This window comes from Macaca fascicularis, chromosome 8 (assembly GCF_037993035.2).
Source record: "Macaca fascicularis isolate 582-1 chromosome 8, T2T-MFA8v1.1".
Classification (NCBI taxonomy): domain Eukaryota; kingdom Metazoa; phylum Chordata; class Mammalia; order Primates; family Cercopithecidae; genus Macaca; species Macaca fascicularis.
In genome coordinates this window covers 146,730,408-146,754,788 of record NC_088382.1, presented here as the reverse complement: position 1 = coordinate 146,754,788, position 24,381 = coordinate 146,730,408, and positions in this window count along the sequence as shown.

Genomic DNA, 24,381 nt, shown 5'->3' with positions numbered 1-24,381 from the left:
TGAGGTTCTAAGTAAATTTGAAAGGCAGCCTTGGCCACAAGGACTACTATTCTTGAGCAAGTTCCGGTGCTATGCTGGGCTTACAGCCAGTGGACACGGGGGGCATGTGACCCTGTGAGACATCAGCTGGCGTGACCACAGGAGTGCCTGCACCACCCCTTTCCCAACCTTACGCAGAGCAGCTCACAGGTCTGGAAGATATTCATTTCCTCTTCTTGAGGAAAGGAGAGGAAATAGTAAAGAAGACGTTGTCTTGCAACTTGGATACCAGCTTAGCCACAGGAGGATAGGGCACCAGGTAGAGTCAAGAGGCCTGCATTCCAGGCCCCAGCTCCAAGACAACATTTCTAGAAACATCCTGGGCTAGAAGGGAACCTACTACTTTAAAGAAAGACACAGTCATGGCAAGATTCATGACCTGCTGATTAAAGAGCCCTTGTACCCTAAATAATCAACAGAAACACCCAGGCAATACTTGCTGTGGGCCCTGGGTGACACTCAGAGACTTTACGGATTAAGGTGTGACTCAGCAAATTCCCAGATGTAGTAGTTACAGGGAGAAACTCCTTAGGCTTGAGAAAAGGAGAGGTAAGAGTAAAGGGGACTTTGTCTTAAAATTTAGGTATCAGCTTGGACATATTGGGTAGAGCACCAAGTGGGCCGTTGTCATCCCTACTTCCAGGCTTTGGCTCTTGGATGGCATTTCTGGACCTGCCCTTGGCTGAAAGAAAGCCCATTGGTCTTAAGGGAGAACCTAAGGCCTGGCAGTATTCACCACGACCTGACTGAAAAGCCCTTGGATGTTGAGTCAACATCAGTGGTAGCCACACAGTACTTTCCATAGGCATGGGGTGGTAACGGCCATAAGAAGAGACTCCTCTGCTTGTGGAAAGGGAGGGAAGAGTGGAAGAGACTGTCTTGTGGCTTCATGCCAGCTCAGCTGCAATAGAATAGCGTACTAGCTAGATTCCTAAGATTTCCATCTCTAGGTAAGCAGTGGTTCCAGGATACCATCTATGGACTTAACTGGGGCCAAGGAGAACTCAACCACCAGAAGGGAAGAATAAAAGCCTGCCTGACTTTGCCACCTGCTGATTGTAGAGCACTAGGGTCTTGAGTGAACACAGGTGGTAGCCAGGAAGTGGTTACTGTGGGCCTTGAGTAAGACCCAGTATGTTCTGGCTTCAGGTCTGACACAGCACAATCCCTGGTGGTGGCCTCAGGGGTGGTTATGTCACTCTTTCCCTAGCTCCAGCCAGCTCAGCACAGAAAGAGAGATTTTGTTTGTTTGGAAAAAAGTGAAATAAGACAGCAAGTCTTATTCAGAGTATTCTTTTGGATGTTATACAAGATCGCTAAAGTGGTATCTCTACATGTCTGTAAGAGCTACAGCATCACTGGGCTGGGGGTGCCTCCTAATGCAGATATGATTTCATAAACCAAAAATTTTTAGATTACAACACCCAGGTCCATTTAAATACCTGGAAACCCTTCCCAAGAAGGATGGGTAGAGACAAGGCCAGACTGTGAAGACTAAAATTCATGCTTAACTTTTCTATGCCCAGAACCTTGCAAACATCCACAAGCTTCAAGATCATCCAGGAAAGTATGACTTCACCAAATGAACTAAATAAAGCACCAAGGGGCAATCTTGGAGAGAAAGAGATACATGACTTTTCCGAGAATTCAAAGTAGCTGTTTTAAGGAAACTCAGTGAAATTCAAAATAACACGGAGAAGGAATTCAGAATTTTATCAGACAAATTTAACAAAGAGATTGAAATAACTGAAAAGAATCCAGCAGAAATTCATGAGTTGAAAAATGTAATTGATGTACTGAAGACGACATCAGAGTCTCTTAACGTCAAGGAGAACAAAGAATTAGTAAACTTAAAGACAGGTTATTTAAAAACTACATGGTCAGAGGATACAAAAATAAAAATAAAAAAAATTAGGTACACCTACAAGATCTAGAAAATACCCTCAAAAGGGAAAATTTAAGTGTTATTGGCCTTAAAGAGGAGGCAAAGAAAGAGATTGTGGTAGAAAGCTTATTTAGAGGAATAATAACAGAGAACTTCTTGAAGCTAGAAAAATATACCAATATTCAAGTACAAGACAGTCATAAAACATCAAACAGATTTAACCCAAAGAAGGCTACCTCAAGGCATTTAATAATCAAACTCCCAAAGGTCAAGGATAAAGAAAGGATCCTAAAGGTAGAAAGAAAAAAGAAACAAATTCAATACAATGGAGCTCCAATACATGTGGCAGCAGACTTTTCAGTGGAAACCTTATAGGACAGAAAAGAGTGGCATGATATATTTAAACTGCTGAAGGGAAAAAAAATTATACAAGAAAAGTATATCCAGTTAAAATATCCTTTAAACATGAAGCAGTAATAAAGACTTCCCTAAACAAACAAAAGCTAGAGGGATTTTATCAACACCACACCTGTCCTACAAGAAATGCGAAAGAAATTGAAAGAAAGAGACTTTAATGAGCAATAAGAAATCATCTCAAGGTGCGACACTCACTGGTAATAGTAAATACATGGAAAAACACAGAATATTATAACACTGTATTTGTGATATGTAAACTACTCATATTTTGAGTAGAAAGACCTAAAGAAGAACCAATAAAAAGTAACTACAACAAATTTTTAAGACCTAGAAAGTATAATAAGACATAAATAGAAACAATGAAAACTGTAAAAGCAGGAGGAAGAAGTTAAAGTGCAGAGGTTTTATTAGTTTTCACTTTGCTTATTTGTTAGTTTGTATATTTGTTTATGCAGTCAGTGTTAGGTCGTCACTAATTTAAAGTAATGAGTTATAGGATATGATTTACAGGTCTCATTGTAACATCAAATCAAAAAACATACAAAAGATATGCAAAATACAAAGAAGCAAAACATTAAAACATACCACCAGAGAAAATAATCTTCACTAAAAGAAAGACAGGGAGAAAGTAAACAAGAGTAGACAACAAAACAACCCAGAAGATGAGTAACAAAATGGCAGGCATAAGTCCTTACTTATCAATAATAATATTGAATGTAAATGGAATTACTATTCAATCAAAAGACATAGAGTGGCCAAATGAAAAAAAAAAAAAAGGGAGACCCAGCATTCTGGTGCTTGTGAGAAATACACTTCACTTATAAATATACACATATACTAAAAATCAAGGGATGGAGAAAGATAGTCTATGCCATTGGAAACCAAAAAAGAGCAGGGGTAGCTATACTTATATTACACAAAATAGATTTTAAGACAGAAACTATAAAAGCAACAGAGAAGGTCATTACATAATGATAAAAGAGTAAATTCCACAAGAGGATATAATAATTATAAATATACATGCACCAAACACTGGAGCACCCATGTATATAAACATACATATAAATTCTTATTAGAGCTACAGAGTTGACTACAGTACAGTAATAGCTGGAGGCTTCAACACCCCACTTTCAGCATTGAACAGAAAATCAACAAAGAAACTTCATACTTAATCTTCACTATAGACCAAATGGACCTAATAGATATTTACAAAACATTTTATTTACCAGCTACACATTCTTCTTCTCTGAACATAGATAATTCTCAATGATAGACCACGTTTTAGATACAAAAAGAGTCTTAATTCAAAAAAGGGAAATATCAAATATGTTCTCTGATAATGATAAAATAAAACTAGAAATCAATGACAAGAGGAATTTTGGATACTGTACAAACACATAGAAATTAAACAATATTCTAATGAATGACCAGTGAGTCAATAAAGAAATTAAGGAGAATTTTTTTAAAATACCTTCAGACAAAGATAATGGAAATACAACATATCAAAACCTATGGTATACAGTGAAAGCAGTATTATGAGGAAAGAATATAGCTATAAGCACCTATATCAAAAAAGTAGAAAAACTACAAGTAAATAACCAAATGATGCACCTTGAAAAACCAGGAAAGCAAGAGTAATTGAATCTTAAAATTAGAAGAAGAAAATAAATAAAGATTAGAGTAGAAATAAATAAAAATAAATTGAAAAAAATACAAAAGATCAATGAAACAAAAAGTTGTGTTTTTTTTGAAAACATAAATAGAATTGACAAATCTTAAGCCAGAGTACCCAAGAAAAAAAGAGAGAAGATTACAAATCAGGGATGAAAAAGGAGATATTACAACTGATACCACAGAAATTCAAAGGATAATTGGGACCATTATGAACAACTATAGGGTAATAAATTGAAAAACTTAAATGAAATGGATAAAATTCCTTGATACACAAAATCTACTGTATTAGTTTGTTTTCACACTGCTATGAAGACATACTGGAGACAGTAATTTAGAAAGGAAAGAGGTTTAATGGACTCACAGTTCCACATGGCTGGAGAGGCCTCACAATCATGATGGAAGGTAAAGAAGGAGCAAAGGGACATTTAACATGGCAGCAGGCAAGAGAGTGTGTGTGCAGGGAAACTGTCCTTTATGAAACCATCAGATCTTGTGAGACTTAATCACTATCATGAGAACACCATAAGAAAACTCAGCCACATGATTCAATTACTGCCCACCAGGTCCTTCACATGACACATGGGGCGTATAGCAGGTACAATTCAAGATGAGATTTGGGTGTATATATAGCCAAATCATATCACCCCTCCCCTGGCCACTCTCAAGTCTAATGTCCTCACGTTTCAAAATGAATTATGCCTTTCTAACAGTCCATCAACCCATTCCATCATTAACCCAAAGTCCAAGACCAAAGTCTCATTTGAGATAAGGCAAATCCCTTCCACCTATGAGCTTCTAAAATCAAAAGCACCTATGAGCTTGTAAAATCAAAAGATAAGTAATAGATACAATGACAGTACAGGCATTAGATAAATACACCTGTTCCCAATGGAAAAAATTGGCCAAAATTAAGGGGCTATAGGCCCCATGCAAGTCTGAAATGTAGTAGGGCAGTCAAATCTTAAAACTCCAAAATAATCTCCTTTGACTCCATGTCTCACATCCAGGTCACTCTGATGCAAGAGGTGGGCTCCCACAGCCTTGGGCAGCTCCCCGCTGTGGCTTTGCAAGGTCAAGCCTCCCTCCCAGCTGCTTTCATGGGCTGGCACTGAGTGTCTGCAGCTTTTTCAGGTCCATAGTGCAAGCTGTTGGTGAATCTACCATTCTGAGGCCTGAAGGATGGTGGCCCTCTTCTCACAGCTCCACTAGGAAGTGCCCCAGTGGCGACTTTGTGTGGTGACTCCAACACAACATTTTCCTTCTGCGCTGGCCTAGCAGAGATTCTCCATGAGGGCCCTGCACCTGCAGGAAACCTCTGCCTGGAAATTCAGGCATTTTATACATCCTCTGAAATCTAGGCAGAGGTTCCCAAATATCAATTCTTGATTTCTGTGTACCCTCAGGCTCAACACAACAGGGAAGTTGTCAAGGCTTGGGGCTTAGACCCTCTGAAGTCACCACCTGAGCTGTATCTTGGCCCATTTTAGCCATGGTTTGAGCACCTCCCATGTATGGCACCAAGTCCCTAGGCTGCACACAGCAGAGAGTCCCTGGGCCTGGCCCACAAAACCATTTTCCTCCTTCTAGGCCTCTGGGCCTGTGATGGGAGGGGCTGCCTTGAAGATCTCTTACATGCCCTGGAGACATTTTGCCTGTTGTCTTGGTGATTAACATTGGCTCCTCATTACTTGTGCAAATTTCTGTGGGCAGCTTAAATTTCTCCCCAGAAAATAGATTTTTCTTTTGTATTGCATTGTTAGGCTATACATTTTTCAAACACATATGCTCTGCTTCCTCTTGAACACTTTGTTGCTTAGAAATTTCTTCTGCCATATACCCTACATTATCTCTTTCAGGTTCAAAGTTCCACAGATCTCTAGGACGGGGCAAAATGCCACCAGTCTCTTTGCATAGCAAGAGTGACATTTGCTTCAGTTCCCAACAAGTTCCCCAAATCCATCTGAGACAAACTCAGCATGGACTTTATTGTACATATCACTATCAGCATTTTGGTCAAAGCCATTTACCATGTCTCTAGAAAGTTCCAAACTTTCCCACATTTTCCTGTCTTCTTCTGAGCCCTCCAAAGTGTTCCAACCTCAGCCTGTCGCCCACATTTTCAGGTATCTTTATAGCAGTACCCCACTCTATTGGTACCAATTTACTCTATTAGTTCCTTCTCACACTGCTATAAAACTGGGTAATTTATAAAGGAAAGAGGTTTGATGGACTCATAGTTCCACATGGCTGAGGAGGCCTCAAAATTGTAGCAGAAGGCAGAGGAGAAACAAAGTCACATCTTACATAATGGTAGACAAGAAAGAATGTGCAGAGGAACTGTCCTTTATAAAACCATCAAATCTCATGAGACTTATTCACTGTCAGGAGAACAGCATGGGAACACCCACCCCCATGATTCAATTACCTCCTACCAGGTCTCTCCCACAACATGTGGGGATTATAGGAGCTACAATTCAAGATGAGATTTGGGTGGGGACACAGCCAAATCATATCACCTACTATGATTGAACCAGGAAGAAATCCAAAACCTGAATAGACAAATAACAAGTAATGAGATTGAAGCTATAATAAAAAGTCTCACAACAAAGAAAAGTCTGAAACCTGATAATTTTACTGCTAAATTTTACCAAACATTTAGAGAATAACATTCCTACTCAAACTACTTTGAAGAAATAGAGGAGGAGGGAATACTTCAAAAACTCATGCTACAATACATGCCAGTATTACACTGTTGTCAAAACTAGACAAAGACACATCACAAAAAGAAAACTACAGGCCAATATTTCTGATGAATTTAGATGCAAAAATCTTCAATAACATATTAGCAAACTGAATGCAGCAACACATTAAAAAGATCATTGATTATGACCAAGTAAGATTAATCCCAGGGATGCAAGGATGGTTCAATATATGCAAGTCAATCAATATGATACATCCTATCAACAGAATGAAGGATAAAACCATATCATCATTTCAACTGATGCTGAAAAACTATTTGATAAAATTCAGCACCCTTCATAATAAAAACCCTCGAAAACCTGGTTATAGAAGGAATATACCTCAATGTAATAAAAGCCACATATGCCAGACTCACAGCTAGTATTATACTGAATAAGGAAAAACTAAGTCTTTCCTCTAAGATGCAGAACATAAAAACAATGCCTACTTTCATCATTGTTATTCAACATAATACTTGGTGTCCTATATAGAGAAATTAGACAAGATAAGACAATAAAGAGTATCTGAATTGGAAAGGAAGAAATCAAATCATTCTTTTTAGCAGATGATACGATCTTATATTTGGAAATACCTAAAGAGCCCACAAAAAAACTATTAGAACCTGAAGTTGGTAAAGTTGTAAGATTGAAAAAAAACAACATAAAAAACTCAATAGTATTTCTATATGCCAACAGCAAACAATCTGAAAAAGAAATCCAGAAAGTAATTTACATTAGCTAAAAATAAAATAAAATACATAGGAATTAACCAAGAAATGGCAGATCTCTACAACTATAACTATAAAATATTGATAATTGAAGAGGACTGTATTAGTCCATTCTCACACTGCTATGAAAAAATTGCCAACATTGGGTAATTCAGAAAAGAAAGAGATTTAATTGACTCACAATTCCACAGTGCTGGGGAGGCCTCAGGACAATTACAACCACGGTGGAAGAAGAAGCAAACACATCCTTTTTCACATGGTGGCAGAAAAGGGAAGAAGGAGCAAAGGGTGAAAAGCCACTTATAAAACCATCAGATTTCGTGAGAACTCACTATCATGAGAATAGCACAGAGGTAATCACTCCCATGATTCAATTACCTCCTACTACTTCCCTTCCATGACACATGGGGATTATGGAAACTACAATTCAAGATGAGATTTGGGTGGGGACACAATGAAACCATATCAAGGACATACACAAAAAAATAAAAAGATACTCCATGTTCATGTTCATCTTGATTGCAAGCATCAAGATTGTTAAAATGTCAATACTACCTAAAGCAATCCATAGATTCAATTGAATCCCTATCAATCAAAATACCAATGATATTCTTCACAGAAATATGAAAAACAACTCTAAAATTCGTAAGAAACTACAAAAAACCCACAATAGCTAAAGCTATCCTCAGTAAAATGGACAAAACTGGAGAAATTACATTAGCTGACTTCACATTATACTATGAAACTATACTAACCAAAATAGCATAGTACTAGAATAAAAACAGACACAAAAACCAATGGAACAGAATGGAGAATCCAGAAACAAATCCATACATTTACAGTGAACTTATTTGCAACAAAACGGCCAAGAACATACATTAGAGAAAGAACAGGCTCTTCAATAAATGGTGCTGGGAAAACTGGATATGCAGAAGAATAAAACTAGACCCTTACATCTAATTTTATGAAAGTGAATTAAAGACATAAATATAAGACTGCAGACTATGAAACTACTAAATGAAAACAATAGGGAGAACTCACTAGGACATTGGTCTTGGCAAATATTTTTTGAGTAGTACCTCACAAGCACTGGGAACCAAAGCAAAAACGAACAAATGGAATACATCAGGGTAAAAAGCTTAAACAAAGCAAAGCAAACAATCAACAAAGTGTAGAGACAACCCACAGAATGAAAGAAAATATCTGAAAAACAGCCTTACAAAGAGTTAGTAACCAGAAAATATAAGAAGTTCAAATAGCTCTGTAGAAAAAAATCTAATAATCTAATTTAAAAATGGGCACAAGATCTGAGTAGACATTTCTCAAAAGAAGACATACAAATGGCAATCAGGTATCTGAGGAACTGCTTAACATCTTTGATCATCAGAGAAATGAAAATCAAAACTGTAATGAGCTATTACCTTATCCTAGTTTAAATGACTTTTATCCAAAAGACAGGCAGTAACAAATGCTAGTGAGGATAAAGAGAAAGAGAACCCTTATAAACTGTTGGTGGGAATGTAAATAAGTACAGCCACTATGAAGAACAGTACAGTGGTTCCTCAAGAAACTAAAAATAGTGCTACCTTATGATCCAGCAATCCCACTTCTAGGTATATACTTGCCTCACCTCCCCGCAAAAAAAAAAAAAAAAAAAAAAGAAAAAAAAATTACATATACATATATATATATATTCAAGAGGTGTATGCATTCTTATATTTATTGCAGCACTATTCATAGTAGCCAAGATTTGGAAGCAATCTAAGGGTCCATCATCAGATACAGAATGGATAAAGAAAACGTGGTACATATACACAATGTAATACTATTCAGCCATAAGAGAGAATAAGATAGTGTCATTTGCAACAACACAGATGGAACTGGGGGTCGCTGTTAAGCAACATAAGCCAGTAAAGCAATCATTGCATGTTCTCACTTATGTATGGAAGTTAAAAATTTAAACAATTATACTTATGGAGATAGAGTAGAAGAACGGTTACCAGAGGCTGAATTGGTAAATGGGTACAAAAGAAAGTAGAATGAATAAGATCTAGTATTTCACAGTACAACAGGGTGACTACAGTAAACAATAATTTATTATACATTTTAAATAAACAGTGTAATTGGAAATTTTTTGTAACATAAAGAATGGATAAATGCTTCAGGTGATGGGTACGCCATTTACACTGATGTGGTAATTTTGCATTGTATGCCTATATCAAAATTCTCATGTATTCCATTAATATATATATCTACTATGTACTGACAAAAATTAACAAATAAGTATACATTGACTTAAAATTTAAAAATGAAGGCACAAAATATTTAATTTGTCTAATAAATATAACTAAAATATACTTTTTTAAAAAAGTAATGATAACATTACTGCATTGGGTGATTTCAGCATACAGGTAAATAAAATACATGGTAGCAGCATCCTAAAATATGGGAGGGAGGCAGTGAAATTGTTCTCTTTCATGGCACTTCACTAATGTGAAGTGGTACAGTGTTATTTGATTGTAAAATTAAATTAGTAAAATATGTATATTGAAAACTTCAGGGTAACACCTATGTTTTAAGTAGTATGATTTATCTATGCTAAGATAAAACTAAATGGTCTCACACCTTATACAAAAATTATTTCAAGATGGGTTAAAGACTTAAATGTTAGACCTAAAGCCATAAAAACCCTAAAAGAAAACCTAGGCAATACCATTCAGGACATAGGCATGGGCAAGGACTTCATGTCTAAAACACCAAAAGCAATGGCAACAAAAGTCAAAATAGACAAATGGGATCTAATTAAACTAAAGAGCTTCTGTGCAGCAAAAGAAACCACCATCAGAGTGAACAGGCAACCTACAGAATGGGAGAAAATTTTTACAATCTACCCATCTGACAAAGGGCTAATATCCAGAATCTACAAAGAACATAAACAAATTTACAAGAAAAAATCAAACAACCCCATCAAAAAGTGAGCAAAGGACATGAACAGACACTTCTCAAAAGAAGACATTTACGCAGCCAACAGACATATGAAAAAATGCTCATCATCACTCGCCATCAGAGAAATGCAAATCCAAACCACAATGAGATAGCATCTCACACCAGTTAGAATGGCGATCATTTAAAAGTCAGGAAACAACAGGTGCTGGAGAGGATGTAGAGAAATAGGAACACTTTTACACTGTTGGTGGGACTGTAAACTATTTCAATCATTGTGGAAGACAGTGTGGCAATTACTCAAGGATCTAGAACTAGAAATACCATTTGACCCAACCATCCCATTACTGGGTATATACCAAAAAGATTATAAATCATGCTGCTATAAACACACATGCACACGTATGTTTATTGTGGCACTATTCACAATAGCAAAGACTTGGAACCAACCTAAATGTCCATAGACTGGATTAAGAAAATGTGGTGCATATACACCATGAAATATTATGCAGCCATAAAAAAGGATGAGTTCATGTCCTTTGTAGGGACATGGATGAAGCTGGAAACCATCATTCTTAGAAAACTATCGCAAGGACAAAAAACCAAACACCGCATGTTCTCACCCTTAGGTGGGAATTGAACAATGAGAACACTTGGACACAGGAAGGGGAACATCACACACCGGGGCCTGTCATGGGGTTGGGGAATGGGGGAGGGATAGCATTAGGAGATATACCTAATGTAAATGACGAGTTAATGAGTGCAGCACACCAACATGGCACATGTATACATATGTAACAAACCTGCATGTTGTGCACATGTACCTTGGAACTTAAAGTATAATTTAATAAAATGACAAAAGAAAAAACGAAATGGTAAGAAATGCTCAATCAAAATCAGAAAAAGGGGAGGGCCAAAATACACATTTAATAAATGGAAAACATTACAAATATAGATGATATTAATCCAATTATATCAATACTCATTTTATTTGGAAATGATATTAATTAAAAACAGGCATTGTCAGAGTAGATGAAACAAACAAATGACACCAATATGTTGTCTACAAGAATCCCACTTCCACTATAAACACACAGATAGATTAAAAGTAAAGAGAAGAATAAAGATATGTCAGGTTAACATTAATCAAAATAAAGCTATACTAGCTATATTAATTTCAAACAAACCATGTTTTTGAAGAAGGAAAATGACAAAAAAAAATGAGAGAGAGAGAGAGACATTAAGTAGTGATAAAGGAGTCAATAAGAAATAGCAATCTTACGAACCTATGAGATACTGGGGAAATCATTCCCACTCACCTGTGCGTTAGTAATACAGGTTACTTTAGTTCAAAAAATGTATTTTTGCATATATAAATTTATGTATTTATTTTTATATTTAAAATTTAAATTGTGATTGACAAATAACAATTATATATATTTATGAGTTACATAGCGATACTTTAATATATACTTACAATGTGGAATGGTTAAATCTGTGATTAATAAATTGATCACCTCATACATTCTTTTGTGGTAAAGCATTTAAAATTGACTCTTCTGGCAATTACACATATACAATGCATTATTTATCATGGTCACTATTCTGTGAAATAGATGGATAAAGCTTTCTTCTCCTGTTTAACTAAACCTTTGTACCCTTTGATCAACATCTCCCTTTTCCCCTTCCACCTGTCTCATGCAGACTCTAGTAACCACCATTTTACTCTGTACTTCTATGAGCTCAACTCTTTAAAATTCCATAGAAAAGTGAGATCATGTGGTATTTGTCTTTCTGTGACTGACTTATTTCACTTAGCACTACGTCCTCCAGGTTGATCTATGATGTCACAAACAACAGGATCCCCCCTGTTGTTTTAAAGCTGAATAGTATTCCACTGTGTCAATACATCACATTATGTTTATTTATTCATCTGATGGTGAACATTGAGGTTGCTGCCATATCTTAGCTATTGTGAATATGGAATAATGAACAGGGGAGTCCAGAACTCTCTTCTACATGTTGGTTTTACTTCCTTTGGATACGTACCCAGTAGGATTGCTGGATTAGAGAGTAGTTCTATTTTTAGTTTTCTGAGGAACCCCCATATTATTTTCCATAATGGTTGCATTTAAACTTATTTGTCTATCATAGTTACCTATGGTATAGATTATTCAATATTGATTCAAAGAGTTAAAATATCAGGACCTTAAGCCAAGTTTTTATTCTCCAAGTCCTTCTTTCTTTCTGCTTTTCCATTTCGTGTTTTCTTTTAACATAAGATGGACGATTGCACCTATTCTGTTAGTATAACAACAACAATGACAAAGAAAATAATTGTTACTCTTATTATCATCATATAAATCTATATTTAGTCTTATCTCTCAGCCCATGTCACTTGGAAGGAGACTGAATGAATAATGTTTGTATATTTTTTTTCACATGAAGCAATATTAAAGGTACATATTACCTTGTTTCCAATAAGAGATCTTTCCCTAGTTAGTTTCTCACTGGACTCATCTTATAAGAAATATAGGAAAGTATAGTATTGAGGAAACCTGATATTTTTTAGGTCTTTTTCCCTTAGGAAATAAATGCAATAAGCCCCAGATGAATGAACAGAACCAGGCATAAAATTCCTGCTGTCAATCTGAAAAAATGGAACGCAGGCTTATTCATATTTCCTGAAGTTTTCATTTTCTTTTTTTTTTTTTTTTTTTGAGACGGAGTCTTGCTCTGTAGCCCGGGCTGGAGTGCAGTGGCCGGATCTCAGCTCACTGCAAGCTCCGCCTCCCGGGTTTACGCCATTCTCCTGCCTCAGCCTCCTGAGTAGCTGGGACTACAGGCGCCCGCCACCTCGCCCGGCTAGTTTTTTGTATTTTTAGTAGAGACGGGGTTTCACCGTGTTAGCCAGGATGGTCTCGATCTCCTGACCTCGTGATCCGCCCGTCTCGGCCTCCCAAAGTGCTGGGATTACAGGCTTGAGCCACCGCGCCCGGCTGAAGTTTTCATTTTCTTCCAAGAAATGTTGTTAATAGTTCATAATGTGACAGATGAAAATGATTTATATTATAATTGTCAGTACTAACATAAAACCTCTCAACGTCCGTAGAAACAGAATAAATTGTATTATTTTCACAGTATCATTGTGGGTATTTATGCAATCTATTTGAGCTGTGCATTTGCAAGATGAAAATATATTAACAATTCATAATTTGTATTTTAGTGCCTGCAATGTGCCAGAAACTGTGCTAAGAGCAGTGAAATGGGGAATGGTGTCTTCCCACCAACTACGTCTTAGTACCTCATTGTCCGCTAATCTGGACGTTTAGTATCTGATTATAGAATAAAAGTTCAGGTCACCACATCAGCCTACAATAAGAATAACTGGCATTATTATTGAAACTGACCTGGTTTCACATTTAATCTAAGCCCTTTTGCAATACATCATTGCATTAAGTCTTTGTATCAACCCATTACATGAAGACATGAAGATAAAAGGAGTTTAACTTCGTTAAAACTATTGAGTGTACAAAAAATAAATAAAAAGAATATTTTGTCTGCTTTTGTTTTGTTTGTTTTCTAATGCCAGACCAAGCTACTGTAGAAGAGACGAGAGGATGCTGCTGACCCTGCCTCACAGAAAACACCAAGGCCAAAGTCAAACTGTGTCTGCCACTGTTTCTGTCTAACTCTGTGTATCTTCCCACTGACCCTTTCATATTAAAGACCGCCTCTAACAACAACAGCTGTGGGCTCTGTGTCCCACTGGCAAACTGCTTAATGTCTTTGGCCCTCAACTCTTATGTAACCACAAAGATGTAAACACAGTGATGGAAACTTGGAGTAATAGAGTGTGATAGATAGATTCAATGGTCATAACCAAAAGTAACATTTATTAAGCACTTATTATACTTAGTGCACTGTGCATAGGACTTTATGTTGGTTTTCTTGTATTCTTTCCTATGGCCTGTAGCTCAGCAAGTAGGCATCATTATTGCAGCCTGAACTGCAGTGGTAGAACTGAGACCCAGATAGGGTAAATAATTAGTGCAAGTCCACACAACAAAGAAGTATACAGGTTTTGGCCAGTGTAGACTGTCTCCAAAGTGGTGCTCTTCCGACTTACTCTGATACCAACTTGTGTATTGGAATTGAATTTGGATGCTAGCTACCCTGAGTTAGTCTCATATTTACAGGTATAAAGGCACAGCCCACAATGAGACTGCCCCTACTTTAGATGTGAACTACAAGTGGGATCACCAGGACAACGAGACATAAATCCAGGGTGTTCACACTGGTACAATAACTCACTACAATGAAAAGTGCTATACGTATGATTAGATTACTGTAAAGGATACAAATCAGGATGAGCCAAATGAAGAGGTATATAGAGTGAGGTCTGAGAGGGTCCTCAATACAGAGCTTCTGTGCCCTCTCCCCATGGAATTAGTTTGCATCACCCTGCTAGCACATCAGTGTGTTCAACAGCCAAGAAGCTCCACTGAGTCTTAGTATCCAGAGTTTTATTAGGGTTTCATTAAATAGGCATACTTGGTTGTGTAACTTGTCATACAATTGAACTAATTCTCCAGTTGTCCTACCCTTTATGGTGGTCAGACTGGGTCAAATCCCTCATTCTCTAATGGCACGGTTGGTGTTTTTAATGGTAGGCTCTTATCCTGATTCATTCTCTTATCATAAATTCAGGTGTGGCTCACAGTACTCATGAATAACAAAACAACTCTTATTACTCGGGAAATTCCAAGGATTTAGTCTCCCTTTGAGAAAACAGGGGAAAAATCAAAGTATTTATTACACAACACTACTTTTCATGCATACTGCATAACTGAAACAGAGACTCATCCTCCTCCACAACAGCTTCCTTTTTAAAACATTAGAATTACCAAGCTTTAGTGGGATTCTCATAATCACTCTGCAAGGTTAGCAGGGTCATTTTCACCAGTTAATGTAAAGAAACTGACCCTGTTTATTCACTTTCTGTTTGGATTCTTGTGTGTAGGAAAAGTGTGGGTGGCTAGAGAGAAAGGTGTGTCAGAAAGGGTAATGGAGGCTTTTTTCACTCTGAAGCTATCATGCTTTGCCCTTATAGGATTGCATTTCCTGGGATCCCCTAGGCTACCCTAACTCTAGCAACCAGCCTGAAGCCTACAGAATGGGAAGCACTGCATGTGGGAAAGCGACGTCCAATGGGCTATGAGTATGTGGCTCTTTCAGCAGCTTTCTTTATCATATACTCTGGCAGGGAAGGCAGACATAGGCTATGATAACACTTGATGTTAGTGATGATCAAAACCTTTAAACTTATTCTTATGAAATTCCAGACCCTGCCTGTTCCCTGACATATGCTTTGAGGATAATAACAATTTTACTACTCCTACTGCAACTAGTACTTCTAGTTAATTCTATTAGGTATCCGCCATGTGACAGTCACTGTTCTTAGTGCTTCATTAAGTAATTTAATCCTCTAAACCATGCAATAATAAAAGTACTATTTTATTCTCAGATTACAAAATATAGTTACTCAGAGGTTTACCATCTTGCCAAAGCTTGAACACGTAGTAAATATTGCAGTTGTAACTCATGTGTCACACTCCAGGGTTTTCTTTTGACCACCATGGGCTCTATGTCCATCATCTGGTAACCTCTATAGATAGTATCATGGTGTACGTTGCTGTATTTTAATTTGTTGGATCCTACTTTCCCCACCTGACTGTAAATTCCTTGAAAATTGATAGGCTGAAATCTTTATTTATTTTAATATTATTTTACAAATGTGCTAATACAAGATTTATTGAGCACTTCTTGTCAGCCAGTGCTCTAAGGAGTACAGATACAGTGATGACTAAAAGAGACAAAATGCTTATAGAACAGCAAGGAGGCCAATATAAAGCTTGGGCAGAGCCAGCAAGAGAGGCCATGTGAAGGTGGAGAGAAAGGGAGGCAGGGGCCAGATCATAGAAGCATTTATAGATTGTGATGTGGACTTTGGGGTTTATTCCAAGTACCATAAGAAACCACTGAGTCTTCTGCGCAAATATTTAGTAATATAGTTTGGATCTGTGTCTTCACCCAAATCTCACGTCAAGGTGTAATCCCCAGTGTTGGAAGTGGGGTATGGTGAGAAGTGACTGGATCATGGGGGTGGATTTCCCTTTGCTGTTCTAGTGATAGAGTTCTCATAAGACCTGGTTGTTTAAAACTGTGTAGCATTTCTTTCTCCCTCTCTCTTTCTCCTGCTCCAGGCTTGTAAGAGGTGCCTGTCGACCCTTTGCCTTCTACCATGATTGTAAGTTCTCCCCAGCCATGCTTTCTGTTCAGCCTGTGGAACTGTGAGCCAATTAAACCTTTTTTTTCCATAACTTACCCCATCTCAGGTATTTCTTTATGGCAGTGAGAGAATGGACTAAGACATTTGGCATCATCAAATGTCCTTGTGTACTCTGCAGAATAGACAATAAGGGGCCAGCCATGTGGGAGTGGGAGGTGATAGGCCCTTAACTGGTTAATGTTATAGCCAGGTGGCGGGTGATGGCGACCAGGTAGAGATGGAAGTGATAAAAAGGGTTTGACTTTGGGATATACACAACTGGGAAGTCAGAAATGACAAAGTTGGTTTATGGTTCAGATATAGGGAACAAGAGAAAGGAAGAAATCAAATTAACTATTGGCCTGAATTACTGAATGAATGAATGAATGATAGCAGATCAATGAAGATGTGAGCAGTGGCATCAGTCTTTTTGGAGTCCATGGTATAGGCATCCTGGAATCATCACATTAAAGTAGTTTCAGGTATTGAAACTTAACTCTCAATCACTATTTATAAGCTCATTGGCTGTAGAAAAGTGAATTGCCATGGCTGAGCTTCAGCTTTTCTGACAATGAATTGAGAGCAGCAAAAATAAAGACAATTGTACCTTCTTCATAGAATCTCTGTGTGACTTGCTGGGAGTTATAAGAACATTAACAGTGAAGTAACTGGGAAAGGAAGGCAAGGTATGCCCTTGATCCAATATTCTGTGTAGAGAGAAAAAAGAACAAGGTTATGGGCAAATGGTATAAAAAATGTGTGTGTGCCCACTGCATTTGCTAAAGAGCCATACTGGGCCAAGTAATATGCACCATGCCTGAGAGGTTAAGTTGGGTACTGGTGTTGGGAGTGGGGATTGACTTAGGAGGTGAATGACAGTGTCCAGAGGGTGTCAACTGACAGCTGAGATAATGGAATATTGAATGAAGTCATCAAAGCTGAAACCGAGACTGTCTCCTGTCTTTCTGGGGGGTGGCCCTACTGAACACATTGGTTGCACAATGCCCACTGTGTGGTTAGAGTATTTCAGTGAGGATTGTAAATTCTTTGGTGACTGGAATTTCTCGGCCAATCTCAGGCAGGGTTAAAGAGTATGTGTGAAAACACTTTGTTATGATAACAGCAGCTTTTTCTTATTGAACTAGAGCACCATGCCAGGAATGGCTTGCCCTCACTATCTAAAAATTCTCTAGAGATCCCTCAAGGTAGGTTTCATGATTCTCCATGATTCTCATTTTACAATAGGTAATCTGAAGCTAAAAGAGGTTAAGCCAATTTGCCCAAGGTCACAGGACTTCTACCTGTAGAAGGCAAGGTTCTAACTCGGGCATGTTTGGCTTCCAAGACCTACTTTTTCATTCCACCACACTGCCTCTTGGCTATTGTACACACGTTATATTTTATCATTGTACTCTGGACTTCCCAGGCTGTCCCACCTTATCATCTCTCTCCTAATCACCCCTCTGGAAACCAAGCTGCTCAGTTTAATGAAACACAGGCCACTGTGATGTGAGGCAGACCCAGGGGGCCCTAAGGATGAGATGAGGCTCCAATCTCTGCAACAGAGGATGTGGGAACCAACCTTCCTCATTAATCATGTGGTGTCAGTGATTCCACAACCTCACCTACTTCAGAGCCAACTAAATTCCAAACACAGTTATCTCCACCAAGAGCAATTAGCAAGACACACATTTAATACTGGGGAAGCAAGTCAATGTCAGGGGTGAGCTGTCTGCAAGACTTTGTTTTTTCCTGCTTTTGGACATGTAGAGGGGAGGCCTGTCCTCCCACGGAGGGCTTGGAAAGATACAGATTTCATTTCTCTGCAGCGTCTGTACTCTTTCTTTGCAACTGGCCTGCTGCCACGAACGCTAATCTGATTTCTCAGGCAAACTAATCCTATTTCTCCCTCAGGTGCAAACTTCCCCTCTCTAATCATTCTCCTCTTTGCACCTTTAATTAACAAGCTGCTGTGATCAAGCAATCAAACCTTTTAAGCTCACATTATTATTACATTTTAAATACTGATGAAAGTACATATACAGTAAGGTGTTGGTGCTCTTTTCCCTCTGCACAGCCTTGGCTCCCTTAATGCACAGGGTGGGGAAGCAACTTTGATTTGGGGGAGATACACATGGATTTTGAAAATTTTCATAATTCAGGTATCAGTTTAAATCTTTCCTTCTGTTTCCAGTAATCCACTTTCCAAATGGCAAAGAGTAAAAATTCCAGTATTTTTTATTCCAGGAGCCATAACCATATAGACATTTTTTAGCACTTGGCAGTTTACAAAGCTCTCACCGTTATTAACTCAAGGTTCTGACTGCTGCTTCTCTCTCCAGGCTCATCTTGTACCATTCTCCTCTCTTTATCACTCACTTGCTCTCTAGGCATCACCCGGCCCTATGGTTCCTCTTTCAGGTCCTTGAATGAGCCATTTTATCTCTACCACAGGAATTTTGCTGCTCCTTCCACATGGAAATCTCCCATCCCCATCCCTGCATTTTCCCCAACCCTTTCATCTAGGCATCTTATACTTACTCTACAGATTTTACTTCAAACTTTACTTCCCCAGGAAGTTTTCTTTGACCTCCCAACAAATCAGATTCCTTTGCTCTGCGTGATTCTTTTGGCCTAGGATTTCCACCACAGCAATTATCTCAGTTGCAATCACATACTCTATTTATTTCATACACCTTGAGTGGTTGTTTAATTAATGCCTGTTGCACCTACTAGATTCTAACCTCTCGAGAGGGTGACCTTGGTTGTTCTTGTTATCATTTTATTCATGGCACATAGCACAGTGTCCTACATATTGTGGATACTCAATATTTATTCACTAAACAATCTTGTTCAATAGGAAACCCATTATGTGCATCTGCAGATGCAGAAATTGAGGCTTAGAAAGGTAATAGAACTTGCTAGACTTCTCTTTGTTAGTCAGTGTTAGGTACTGTCAGCAAATACAAACCGCAGTTTGCTAACACACACACACACACACACACACACACACACACACACACACCACACTTTCCTGGATATGAGGGTGAATAAGGAACGTTCTAATTATTTTGCACTCTGTGTGTAGAAAAAATGTGGAACTCTATGTTGTACATTACTGATTGCCAAGTTTATTGCAAAATTTGGGATGAAGGTCTGATCTCCAATGCTCTGAAACACCACATTTGTGTGCCAGTGATTATCATGTTGTTTCTGAACAGCAGACTTATCATTTTATACTCTGCTTTGTGATGCTGGGGCTATGACTTGGCCAACTAAACTTCTGTTTTGAAAATTGGCTTCTTTTTGTCATCTGCCAATAGAGACTTCTGGAGGAAGACCAGAAGAAAGGGGAGAAAATGGAGGTGTATCCCTTCCTGTTTGCTCTATACGCCTGTTTTTCCTTCCTGTGCTTGTGAGTGTCACTGGTGCGATGGTCCTTCATGGAGAGGCGAGCAGTTTATTTAAATTTACAGTGTTTCTAACACTCACGAAACAAGCCACATTACCTACCCCTAGAGATACCAGCTCTTGCTGGCCAGCATACCTTAGCAACTATCTCATTCCCAGATCTATGACTCCTCCTCTGAGTTTCTAAGTTTTAATAATTTCGACTTTTTATTTTTGTTCGTGTTTTTTCTTCTTTCCAAATACTCAAAACCTGGTTAACAATCAGTATATATATATTTTTCTCTTTAAAAATAACTGGCATGATTTCTATCACCCCTTTAGATCCTGACTGATAATATTGATATGAATAAAGTCTATCACAAAAAGTTGTTGGGATAATTAAATAATAATGTGTAAAAAACGTTTTCTACATAACAAAGCGTTATGTAGTTGCACTTGTTCATTGTTATCCTGAAGACTAAGATCTAGTCATTGCATGTGTGACTCCAGTATTAGAACTGTAATTACTTTGTCAATGCTACTGGGAGGCATATTTGATTCCAGCATAAAAATAAAAGTTGTATTCATAGCTGTTCATAAATTAAGATGATTATATGATGTCATGATTTTCCAACCAGTGAAGGAATTCCAGGCAAAGCTGGTTATAACTTCTATAATTTCTTTGCATATTGCATGTGAACTATGTGTGTGAGTCTGTGTGTCTGTCTGTATGTGTGTGTGTTCATTAATTCAGTCAAAAGTTAGCTATTTAATACCTACTGTGTGTATGTCTTAGTCCATTAAGTATGGTTTAAAAAAATACACACACCTGGGTAGTGTAATAAAAAAGATTATTGGCTTACAATTCTGGTAGCTGGAAAGTTCAAAATTGGGCATCTTCATCTAGCGAGGTCCTCAGGATTATTGTGTCATGGCAGAAAGTGGAAGAACTCGTGGTGGAAAGTGGAAGGGGAGTTGGCATGTGCAAAGAAATCATATGGTGAGAGAGCAAGGAAAAGAGAGAAACCAAGGAAGCCAGATTCTTTTTAACAACCGTCAGGAGAGCATTAATCTATTTATGAGAAATCTGCCCCCATAACTCCAACACCTCCCATTGGGCCCCATCTCTCAACACCACCAAATTGGGGATCAAACTTCAACATAAGTTTAGGCAGGAGCAATGAAACCATAGTGATATATCACTGTATAAGGCACTTAAAATAGTGAACAGGACATATGCTATGCTATAAGCAGCTTACATTTTACTAACAGAGATAAAACAAAATGCCAGTTGAATATAATAAAATAGATTGAGGGGCATTGTAGAGGTAGATATATATTATTATGAGACCATATAGAGGAAGGAACTTACCCCCAAAATGTGTAAAATTTAGCCAAGCAAAGAAACTTTGTGTTCAGGGAATTAATAATGTCAACTGAAGAATCAGGTGGTTTACGAATTTGGAGTGGAGAGTTTTATTTCTTACAAGAAGTTGTGTCCTATAGGCTGGCCAACCTGAAGGCTGGGAGGCATAGCCTCTGGTAGACACTGAAAGCACTTTGAAAAGAAAAGATGAGACAAGAATTTACAGAGAATGGGTTGGCTAAGTGTACATATTCCCCAGGTTACAAGAGGAGCTACGATATTCACAAAGCAGGGGCACATGCACATAGTAAACAAACAGTGATGTGACATATGTCCCATATTCCCTCTGGGTTGGAGACTTAACATTTAAATGCATTAAAATTATGCTTTATATGTCAAAAGGTGAAGCAGAGGATACAGACACATCCTGTGTGCAGCCCATTTAAACCAGCCAGAACTAGTCCACAGCTTGTGGTCTTTATCAGAAAGTAATGCCGACAGGTGTTTGTCGAAACCACAAAAAAGGAAGAGGGAATGGAAAGACTTTAAAAAAAAACTGCTTTGTGTTTAACCCTTAGGAAAAAATGTCTAATGGTGGTTAGTGAAGAAGTTGGTATAGCAAGGCATGTCAGACCGTCTGTGTGGGTCCCCCTTGGCCAAGAGGAGGGTCTCTTCTTCTGTTTGGGAGGCTTAGGATTTTATTTTTATTTCTTAAGAATAAACGATGACACGTGGATGTAGTGGGTTTGGGGTTGATGAGTTGGGGACAAGAGAAGATTGGCTAAGTGAGTACATGAGATATTAAAGAGGAATCAGAATGTGAAATAGAGAAAAAACCAAGGTTCTGTACTTCCTGTATTTACTTTCTCTATGTGCTTGGTTGGATTCCAATATGCCTTATGACTAAGTGTGCCCAGATTGTGGCAATGAGAAAGATGTGCATATGTGCATCCTAATTGAGCATATCAGAGTTTGACTTGTATTTCTATAGAAAACAACTATTCTAACCTTTCTATTTCAGCTTTTCCTCTTACTACAAGGATTAGATGAAATTGCATAATCAGATATGAAAGTATACAAGATTGGCTGAGACAGCCCCTATCTTGAGAAAAGGTATCTGTGATAATTCCAAATGTCTGGTTGAGGCAGCTGAAGTTTGGAGGGGTTCTATGGATTGCCTTTGGTTAGCCAAATAATTCAGATGCAACGGAGAAGCACCTTTTTAAATTCTGGTGTTAATATATTTTTCACAATATTATAGTGCTGGGATTGCATGCTTGTTTTTCAAAACATTTTAAATTCTTTTGTAAGATTTTCAGACTTTCATTTCAATGTAGAATCTTTGTGTTTCGTATTTCATTTTTGTTATTAAGAGTTCATTATTTTTTCTGATTTTGCTGAAAAGCATAGAGGAATTTCAGGTTGGGGAAACATAGCTTGGTTACCACTTGTGCTTAACACATCTAGACTGTTGAAAGTAAAAGTAAACAATCATATTTGAGGATCTGCTCTGATTTTCTAAGGCAGAGCAACCCCTTGCAGTTAGCAGGCTTTAGCAGGTAAGGCTAAACGGAAGTTCGTTAAGTAGTAGAATAAGGTGACTAAAGAAATATCCAAGATATAATTTAGATATTTCTAGAAAAACAGAAATACAAAATTATTACATTTTCACCCTTATTTAAATATTCAAGTAAATACACAATTTACATCTTTAACCCATACCTGAAGCAATTTCTGTCTTTGCGTCCTACCCAATTTTTAAAGTCTTTTGCTCTTTTGATTAACCCAAGAATGACAATGATCTCAAAGTGGTATCTTCTCACCTATGTGTGGTTGTGGGTTAGAAGAAAGTCATATCAAACAACATTTTCACCTTTCTTGCTATTGTTTGCTGTTTGCAAAATGTCTTAAAATATATCCACTGGGGGCAAACAAATATGCACTTTGGTGCAAAAGTAATTGCAGTTTTTGTCATAGAAAGTAATGACAAAACACATAACTACTTTTGCACCAACCTAATAGTCACCTTTTTTTGTCACTGCTATCTGAAGGGTTAAATCACAAATGACAGTCAGTATCAAAAAAGCTGAACATTAGACAATGGAGTGTTCCAACAGGCAGGCGGAGATCAACTGGGAAACCCTGAGTTGATAATGCCCAGGGCAATACAGGCAGTTGCTAGAAGCATGGTTCTTGTACAGGGGCTAGACTCTAGCCAAAGGCAGGGGTTGTAATGGCAAGAGGAATATTCTGATGTTAGGGAGAACTGAGTTAAAGATTTGGACATATGCAGTAACAAGGCAAAAGTCAGGTAATCTAAATGGGGCATGGAGCCAATCAAGTGTTATGAGTGGCATCAAATGGTCTCTCCCAGAGCATGAGACCAGAGTGCTTTAAAAGGCCCTCATGCCCTCTATCAAGGCTTATCTTAGAAAGCAGGAAAGAGTCATGTCTCAATGAAGGAATCAGGTAGTTGCACCTCTAGAGAAAGAAATAAGCTGAGACAGGAAATCAAAAACTGAATAGAGCTGTGCTAATGTTAGTCAAGAATAAGGTTAAATAGGGCAGTAGATACTGTTCAGCAAGGAGAGCTCCAATAAACTGACTTAAATTTATGACATACACCTAAAATAAACACACAAACACATGCACACATAATATATACACATATAGCATATACAGATAGAAATATGCATATATAATACATACATAGAGCATACACATACAAATACATGCCTAGTACATACACATATACACATACTTACACATAAAAATAGATATACACATAGCTGGGCATACACATGCACCTATATATGCATGTGCACGTACACATATGTATTCATGTGCATATACCCACATGTATGCACACA